Source organism: Bombina bombina, chromosome 2 (assembly GCF_027579735.1).
Source record: "Bombina bombina isolate aBomBom1 chromosome 2, aBomBom1.pri, whole genome shotgun sequence".
In the NCBI taxonomy this organism is placed as follows: Eukaryota; Metazoa; Chordata; class Amphibia; order Anura; family Bombinatoridae; genus Bombina; species Bombina bombina.
Window position 1 is genome coordinate 1239634698 of NC_069500.1, and position 9551 is coordinate 1239644248.

Sequence of the window (9551 nt, forward strand, 5' to 3'; positions counted from 1 at the left end):
CTGCATTAAATAACTTATGCAAGTTAAATTAATCTAGACAGCAAGAATAAACTTTTATAAAGGTATGTCTTTCTTTGATATTCAAGTTTTTAAACACAGTTTAATTTTAATACTTAATTGTTGCTTGTTTTGTAGAAGCTGATTAAAGTACTAGAGAGAGTTCAGCTACTAAGCTTGGTCTCATTGGTCTCTTACCCCTGGCCTCTGTTGAAACACTGTGTTAATGTTCAGTGCATCAGTAATGGTTTGTGGTGAGCTTAGCCTCTCAGCCATTGCTTCCAGTTTGTTACATTTGAAACAACAGCACTTCACCTGTCACTGAGAAGACGCATGCTTGACAGGAAAGTGGTTTGCCGTTTTTTTATATAATTTTTATTTGAGGATTGAAATAAGGCACACATGTAATATGAAGCAATATAACATAACAGTAATGGAAAACAAATATCATATTGTATGCATTTTATATACAGAGTATATTCCTAAAAGAAAAATCCACAGGTATAGTGGATACATCGAGTGCCTACTGTTCTTTTTCCCTCCTGAATGGCACATGAGGTCACTTTTCGGACCTCATAAATATATATTAAAATTATAGGAGGCTTTTACCAACAAAAAAAGACAACTTTTGGGTCTTAAATGATATCCTCTTTTTATATTTTTAACAAAAACTGTAATAACAATGTTCATATATATTAGTCACAGCTTAAAGGGACAGTTTACTCAAAAATGTCCGTCCCCCACTTTGTTTCCAATTATCCACTTTACCTGCAGGAGTGTATTCAATTGTTTACAAGTATTTCTATTACCCTTATATTGGCATTTGAAATAGTTAATTTAGCCTGTGGTATCCCCACCCATCCTGAACATTTTTGGCCTCAAGGCCAAGCTGTGTTAACACAGCCAGTAGAAGAAATTACACTCCCAGTGGGTTATAGAAGAGATAAGGTAATAAAATATTAATTTTCCATTGTTCTCTCCAAGTATTGGTGATTGGTTTATGGATAGATATAAGATAAAGAAGCAGGTATATTTACACAATGTGATAAAATAATGAGATCTGATTATACCTACAAACTCAACCCATTTTATTAGGTTGTGGCTTCAAAATACTAATTCATATACATAAATAAGCCTTAAAAAATCAACTTTCATACATAATATACTTTGCAGCTGGTAAAAAAAGTAATTGGAAACACATTAAGGGAATTTTCTTTTATAGTATACTGTCCCTTTAAGGTATTTCGATTTGGAACCTCTATTCAAGTAAATAATAATAATAAAAAAAATTATATATATATATATATATATAGTGTAGCAAGATTACCTAGTCTCTGGAATACCATTATGTGGGAGACAACCAGTGTTATGTTACAGTTATATGGGGTTGTATATTATATATAGAAAAAACAAGACATTTTACATATATACCTAGGATATTTTAATGTGGGACAAAGTACAAAAGAGGGTATGATTCACAACCCAGGATATTTATAGAATAGACGTCTAAGAACTGAATGGGAGCCCAATTTAGCTTACATATAACTCAAGGGACCTGTTTTTAAGCTGTGGGGGTAACAAAACAAATTTAGAGTGTAACCGCTTTGTAGTTGCCCAACAAATGCTATATAGCACTGGGGGAGAATATTGAGTAATCTAGGTTGAGTGCCTATGAATTTGCTCTCATTTATATCTGACCACCTTAAGAATGAGATAAAGCATGGTATATAGGCTCAAACACACATCCAATGTAGCAGGTATGAACTAAGCTGTATAACAATTATTAAACTCAGCAATAGAACTAAACAAGCAATTTTGTATATTACAATTAGTAAAGGGTGATAGTTGAGGTGAAAATCATAAGAGCACCATGAAGTGGAATATGCAATTACAATTATTAAAGAACAGTAGTTCCCACACATGTCCAAATGCAGCATTTCTATGTAATAGCTGGAATCTCATAACTAGTTAATAGGGGAGGGGGGTCATAAAGAGTATCTAATGTTTTGCTGTATCCTATATCAAACTGTAGAATTTTACACACACCTAAATTAATAATGGGAGGTTAAGAGAATCACAAGACAGGAGTCCTCTTTAAACGTTCCCATAGGTGCAAGGATCAAGCAAGAGAGGTATCATCAATAATCCTGATTGATCCAGCTTGGCCTCAGAGGATTTGGTTTGCAGATCTGGTACAGTTGTCCTCCGTGGCCACTACCTCTGTGTCACAACCTTCTGCCTCAAGGTCCATTCTTTCATCAGGATCTAAAATCTCTAAATTTGATGGCTTTGAGTATGAACACTTAGAATCAGAAAAACCTTTCTGTCATAAAACTGACCATAGAACTGTGACAAGGAAGATTTATCACAAGGTCTGGAAAGCTTTTATTTCCTGGTGTTTGGTACATGGGTTCAGTTGGAATTTTTTTTAATTCCTAGAATTATTCATTTTCTTCAGGATGGTTTGGATAAGGGTATGTCTGCTTGTTGCTTGTGGGGACAGATCTCTGATGCTTCTGTCTTGTTTCATAAGAGGATTGCTACATTACAGATTGTAGACCTATGGGTTCTTCCGGAAGCAGATATGATGGCTTCTTGTTTGAACAAAAAAACTCCCCAGATATTTTGCGAGGTCCATGGATCCTCAGGCGGAGTTTTTGGATCCTCTAGTAGCTCCTTGGTTGTTTTACCTGGCTTACATTTTTCCACCTCTTGTTCTCTTACCATGGATTTCAGCGTGACTATCTTGCTCTTTTGTATTGTCACTTTGCGGTTGGGTATACCGCTTTTGCCCGCTCACTGCCAGCTGATTCTCTGTTGTCATGAACTTATTGTTGCCAAGGAGCCTCTCCCCCCTCCCTCCTACCAATAGCCTCAAAGCCTGCTGGTGACGCACCAGGAAGTACCGACTAGAAGATGCTACACGCACAGCCGACTATCTACTGTAGCGGAAGCACAGACTGGACCTGCTCTGGAGGGGTTTCATTGCCCAGTAGTAGTCCGCAGTGAATCCAAGGTATCTACTTTGCCCGGAAGGGGTTAGAGCTGTAGTAACATCTGATTGTTATCGGACTATACCGACACAGAGGCAGAAGCGGAGGTGCAGGGGGTTGAGTAAGGATTATCCTGATCTACATACTTAGGATTAAGTCCCAATAAACTTAATAGGGAACACAAAGTCATTGTTAGGATCTCTTCTACACTGTTTTTGAAGAGACAATTGAATTTACCAAGCACTCCTGTATTTGTTTGAAACATTATTCACTTTATTCGCAGTGACTTGTCTGAAATCTTTAGCTCTGTCTCAATAGTAATGCAAACATTAACAACATCCAAAGTATATAATAGCTTCCTGTCTATCAATTTCTTCTGAGAAGCAAAGGAAGGTTAAGCAAGGTCTCTAGAGGAATAAAGATCAGAGACCACTGGGCAACAATTCTGGGACGGTTCTTAAAACAACATTGTCTTTATAGAAAACTAAAAATGGTGCTTCAGATGATAAATCTTGTAATTTGGAAACTCGTATGTTATGGTTGATTGTTTATCTATCTGTTTACTTATAAATGTAATTTAAGCTGTGGAAAAAGTGAAAATAACAAAACTTATGCTTACCTGATAAATTTATTTCCGGATATGGTGTGTCCACGACGTCATCATTTACTGTTGGGGATTATCACTCCTGGCAAATGTACAAATGATGTAGGAGACTGCGCCTGGTTTTAGCATACACACTACACTATAAAAGACCCCCTAACCGGATCTTGGATATATAGTACAGATAGATGCAATATAGGAGCGCCAAATTGGCTATTGTATGCTTAACAGGAAACCCAATATGTAAAAAAGTGGATTATCACAATTTAGACATATATGTGTTATTAAAAACAGATTTATTTACAAACCGATTGGGATGATGATCCTAATCCAAATATTAAAACATAAAAGTAAATATTGGTAGATGAGAACAATAACTTGATGTCTTGAAAAAGGACCTATACACGGGCCGAAATGCATTGACCAGTATCCCCACCAGGATTTTTATTTCTTCCAGGATCGTTGATTTGGTGAATCTAACTCCAATAGTCTCCACCTATAAACTGCATTTTGTACACTGTATTTTCCTTTTATTTCTTTCTTAGGTCTATTTTATATGGACAAGCACCATTAAACCAGTAGTGGGATATCCAGACACCAATAAGGGAATTCTTTTATCACATCTATTGGACACTAATACATCCATAGATAACCACCGGGAATATTTTTGGACACTTTCACATAACAACAATATATCATAGATATATATATATTTTTTTTTTATACATAATTTGACTTTTTACTTTTTGTATTTTTATATTTTTTCACATTTTTGCACTTTTCTCACGTAAACTACAATTTTTATATTTTTAATATTTTTATTTTTATTATTTTTTATATTTTTCACCCAATATTGGCTCAATCTTCTATTATATCCGTGCTGGAAGAGGATATATCAAATATATCCCTGCTAGAAGATAAAATATAAATTTATCTCTGTTTAGTGTTGATACTTGTATACCTCAAGTTAATGTTCTTATCGCCTTGATAAATGATCAATTTATCTCAGTTTAGTGTTGATACTTGTATACCTCAAGTTATTGTTCTCATCTATCAATATTTACTTTTATTTTTTAATATTTGGATTAGAATATCACTCCTGGCCAGCAGGAGGAGGCAGAGAGCACCACAGCAAAGCTGTTAAATATCACTTCCCTTCCCACAAACCCCAGTCATTAGACCGAATGGAAATGGAAAAAGGAATAAGACAAAGGTGTAAAAGTGCCTGAGGTTTAGTCAAAAATAAATGTCTTAATACAACGGGTGGGGTCGTGGACTTACCATATCCGGAAATAAATTTAGCAAGTAAGCATACATTTTGTTTTCTTTCCTAAGATATGGTGAGTCCACAACATCATCATTTACTGTTGGGAACCAATACCCAAGCTAGAGGACACAGATGACTAGGGAGGGAGAATAAGACAGGTAGACCCAGACAGAAGGCACCACCACTTGAAGAACCTTTCTCCCAAAAGAAACCTCAGCTGAGGCAAAAACAACCTTCATGAAATGAGTTGTAATTATCTCAGGAGGCTGCTAACCAGCAGACTCATAAGCAAAACGAATTATACTTCTCAACAATAAAGAAAGAGAAGTATCAGTAGCTTCCTGACCCTTACGTTTCTCTGAGAAAAAAACAAACAGGGCAGAGAAAGTCGCCTGTAAGAAGAATTTCAGAGGACGCACAACATCCAGGTTGTGCAACAAACGTTCCTTATTAGAAGGAGGATTAGGATATAGAAAAAGGAACAACAATCTTCTGAAACCATTTTAGGAAGAAACCCCAACTTCGTATTAAGAAAGCATAAGGCAAATCACACTGTAAGCCGAAAGTCCCAAAACTCTCTGAGCAGAAGAGCACAAAAGGAAACAAAAAACTTTCCAAGATAATAACTTAGTATCTATGGAAAGCAAAGGCTCAAACAGAACCTGCCGCAAAACTTTTAAGAACAAGGTTAAGACTCCAAGAGGAGCAACAGATTTAAACACAGGCCTGATTCTGATCATGGTCTGACAAAAAGAATAAACATCTGGCACATCTGCCAGACGTTGTATAACATACCCATCTCCAGACCTTCCTGAATAAAAGACAAAATCCTAGGAATCCTGACCTGACTCCAAGAGAAGCCCTCGGATTCACACCAATAAAGGTATTTACGCTATACCTTATAGAAAATCTTTCTAGTAACAGGTTTCTGGACCTGAATCAAAGTCACAATGACTGACTCAGCAAAACCACGCTTAGATAGAAATAAGCGTTCAATCTCCAAGCAATCAGCTTCAGAGAAATGAGACCTGGATGAAGAAATGAACCTTGAGTTAGAAGGTCCTTTTCCTCAGAGACAACCTCCAAGGTAGAGGAAAAAACATCTTTACTAAGACTGTATACTATGTCCTGCAAGGCCACACAGGAGCTATTAGAATTACAGATGCTCTCTCCTGTTTGATACGAGCAATAACTCGTGGAAGGAGAGCATACAGAGGAAACAGGTAAACTAGACTGAAATCCCAAGGAACCGCCTGAGCAACTATCAGGACGGCCAGTGGATCTCTTGACCTTTAACCATACCTTGAAAGCTTGGCGTTCTGTCGAGACGCCATCAGATCCAACTCCGGCCCCCCCATTAGAGGGTTAACCTGGAGAACACCTCCAGATGGAGAGCCCACTCCCCAGGAAGAAAAGTCTGTCTGCCCAGGAAGTCTGCTTCCAAGTTGTCCACTCCTGGAATGTGGATGGCAGATAGACAGCAATAGAGAGCTTCCGCCCACTGAACAAACCGAGCCACCTCCATCAAGGCTAAGGAACCCTTGAGTTCCTTCCTGGTGGTTGATGTAAGCCACTGAGGTGATATTGTCCGACTGGAACCAGATAAACAGGGCTAAGGCCAACTGAGGACCAGCCATCAGAACATTGAAAATCGCTCTCAACTCCAAGATGTTGAAGGGGAGAGCAGACTCTTCTTGAGACTAAAGTCCCTGCGCATTTAATCAGTTCCAGACTGCTCCCCAATCCAGCAGGCTGGCGTCCGTGATCAGAATCACCCAGGAATGTCTCCAGAAACATGCGCGCTGAGACAAACACTCCTGAGAAAACCACCAAGGAAAAAAGTCTCTTAAAACTGAACTAGATCTTTCCTCTGAAAGAGATCTGAATGGTCACCACTTCATGCATAATAGCAGAGTTTTCAAATGGAAAAGGGATGCCGTCTATGGAACTATCAGGCCAATTACCTCCATACATTGAGCCACTGAAAGGCGAGGGGAAAATCAGCTGCAGCTGGATTCAAACTCTCAACCCTCAGGTTACAAAATGTCTACGCAATCTACCGGACCGCTAGGGCTTGCTGTTGACCAAACAGTAGACCGTAGAGGGAGGTAAGAGGAAGACATCTTTGATTGTCTTACCTCTGTTAGATTCTAAATATTTCTAATAAGGTCCTTCCCATTCATGGGAATGTAGAAAAGACAAGATCTCTTAAAAGAGAGATTGCTCGAAGTAGGGCTGCAACAACTAATCTGTAAGTTTTGATCATAAAAATAGTTGTCAACAAATCTCATTATCAATTAGGTGGTCAGCGATCAGTTGGTCAGTTGCACAGCACCAGCTGCTTTAATCTGACGATCTACTGCAACTAAGATTGTGCAAAAATTTTTTAATTTATTTATTTTTTTAATCTTTTTTCTATCCGATTAATCGGACAATAATTATCCGATTAATCGGATAGAAAAAATAATAATAAATAAAAATGTTTGCACAATACCATGTGCAGGAGTTCATCAGATTGAAGCAGCTGGTGCTGTGCAATAACCAACTAATCGCTGACCACCTAATTGATAATGACATTCTTTGACAACTATTTTTATGATCAATCTTACCGATTAGTTGTTGCAGCCCTAGCTCGAAGGAAGGATGACACCTGAACCATATATTGTCCAGGAGGGCACCATTGCAATTCCCCAAGACCTAAAATTGTCTTTCTAGGATGATGAATCTCAGAAACTTGAAAAGATCCTGGATAATGGGAACAAGAAGATACACATCCTTCAGGTCTATGTTCGTCATCGACAGACCCTCTTGAATCAAAGGAGAATGAATACTATTTTGAAGGACTGTACTCTGAGAAACTTGAGATAAATACCTAGATCCCGTTCCCTGACTGGAACTATCCCTCCCAGAGAGGAAGTTCCTAAGCCCAGTTCAAGAATGCCTCTCATCATACCTCGACTGCAGATACTCTAGAAAGGAGAAATCTGCCCCTGGGAGGAAATTTTAGATTGTTACCCCCTGACCAGGGCTGGTTGGGATTCCAAAAGACTGGGCTGTCCCTGCAGAAAGAGGGAAAGGAAGACTACCTTTAGTCTATTCCACTTGACATGTGGTAGAAAGGACCCTTTTCCCACCATAAAGTCAGAGGTTAATTCTGCCAGACCAGGTCCAAACAAGGTCTCACCCTCGTAAGGAAATGCCAGAAGCTTGGACTTGGAGGAAAAAATCAGCTGACCAAGATTTTAGCCACAATGCCCGGCGGGCTAGCACTGCGAAGCCAGATATCTTGGCTCCCAGTATATGTTTTGTCAAATAGGATATTGAACCTGCATCTGCAGTATCATAAACCTAGGCTGTGCCACAAAACCACAGGTATGCTTCTTATTCATAGATCCATAAAGGAGCAGCTAATCAAAGTTCTCTGAGTCATAGTAGAAATACTCCCTTCTTCTTAAGGCACAGTGCATTTTAATGGAGTCAGCGACAGGAAAATCTTTTGAAAGGCAGGAGACAGGAAGAAAGGTATCCCTAGTTTCTCCTATTCCTGTGAAAATTTCCATAGCATGTCTAGTAACATCACAGAAATGATAACATTTACAAAACTTCCAAGGATTGACAACGACAGGGGTCGTCCAATTAGCTAAAAAAAACCTTTAACAGTACACAAGGTGTTAAACCATACATCTGAAGGAGACCACTTCAGCATCAGATGAAGGAATTATATTGTCCAAATCTGAGATTTCACCCTCAGAAGCTACCGGCGAAACTCCCCACTAGATCTAGGAGAGAGCAACCTGTGTAGCAGAATATGGTTTAGAAACCTTACTATCTTAATCTTAAATGACCTCTTGCGTTTTCCCTGTAGGAAGGAAAAGCAGATAAAGCTGCAGATACCGCAGAGGATACCTGAGCTGCAAAATCTGCAGGCAAATACACTCCTCCAGGAGATGAGAGGAACTGCAGAGCACTGCATGTGACGCCATAGAGGCTTGGGGCGTTGAAGGAGAAAGCTATGGCATTGCCTGAACAGCATCATCCTGGGAGACATGAGGCTCAAAGGGCAACAACCTATCTGTACATTCAAAGGTTTTTATACATTTGCCCTACCAGTATAGGAGATCAAACCAGTAACTCTCAGATACTAAACTGCTGACTTAGCCACTACGCTATTCAAGCAGCACTGAATCATAAACAATTATACTTTCCCTGAGAGACTTGAGGCATGCGGCTCAAACAAAAGGAACATCTTTATTAAAAATTAATTATAAATATACATGTTTAACAATTTGGTCCTCAAGAGCCAATATTATTTTTAGCTTTAAAAAGGACTTGATATAAATTGGATTAGGTCACCACTGAACTACAGTGGAATATACCTGCACATATAAAACCTCCACTTTGAGGATGTATAAAATATGCACTTTGTTAGATCACTAGGCTTTACAATAATGTATGGCACATACACACAAACGGATACATTTTATTTCTGAAAAGTAACGTTTGCCTCAGGAACATTTATTAACATTTAACATCCTAAGAATGTGCTCTGTCAAGCCCTGTCTCTATACAATCTCCGTTGAAGAATCAGAGACAGGCATAACAAGAATGCCGCCCTGTTCTCCACCGGAGAACGAGGCGGGGTTACATCTGACTCAACAAGATCCCCAAAATGGCGCCGCTCCACTACTCTGAG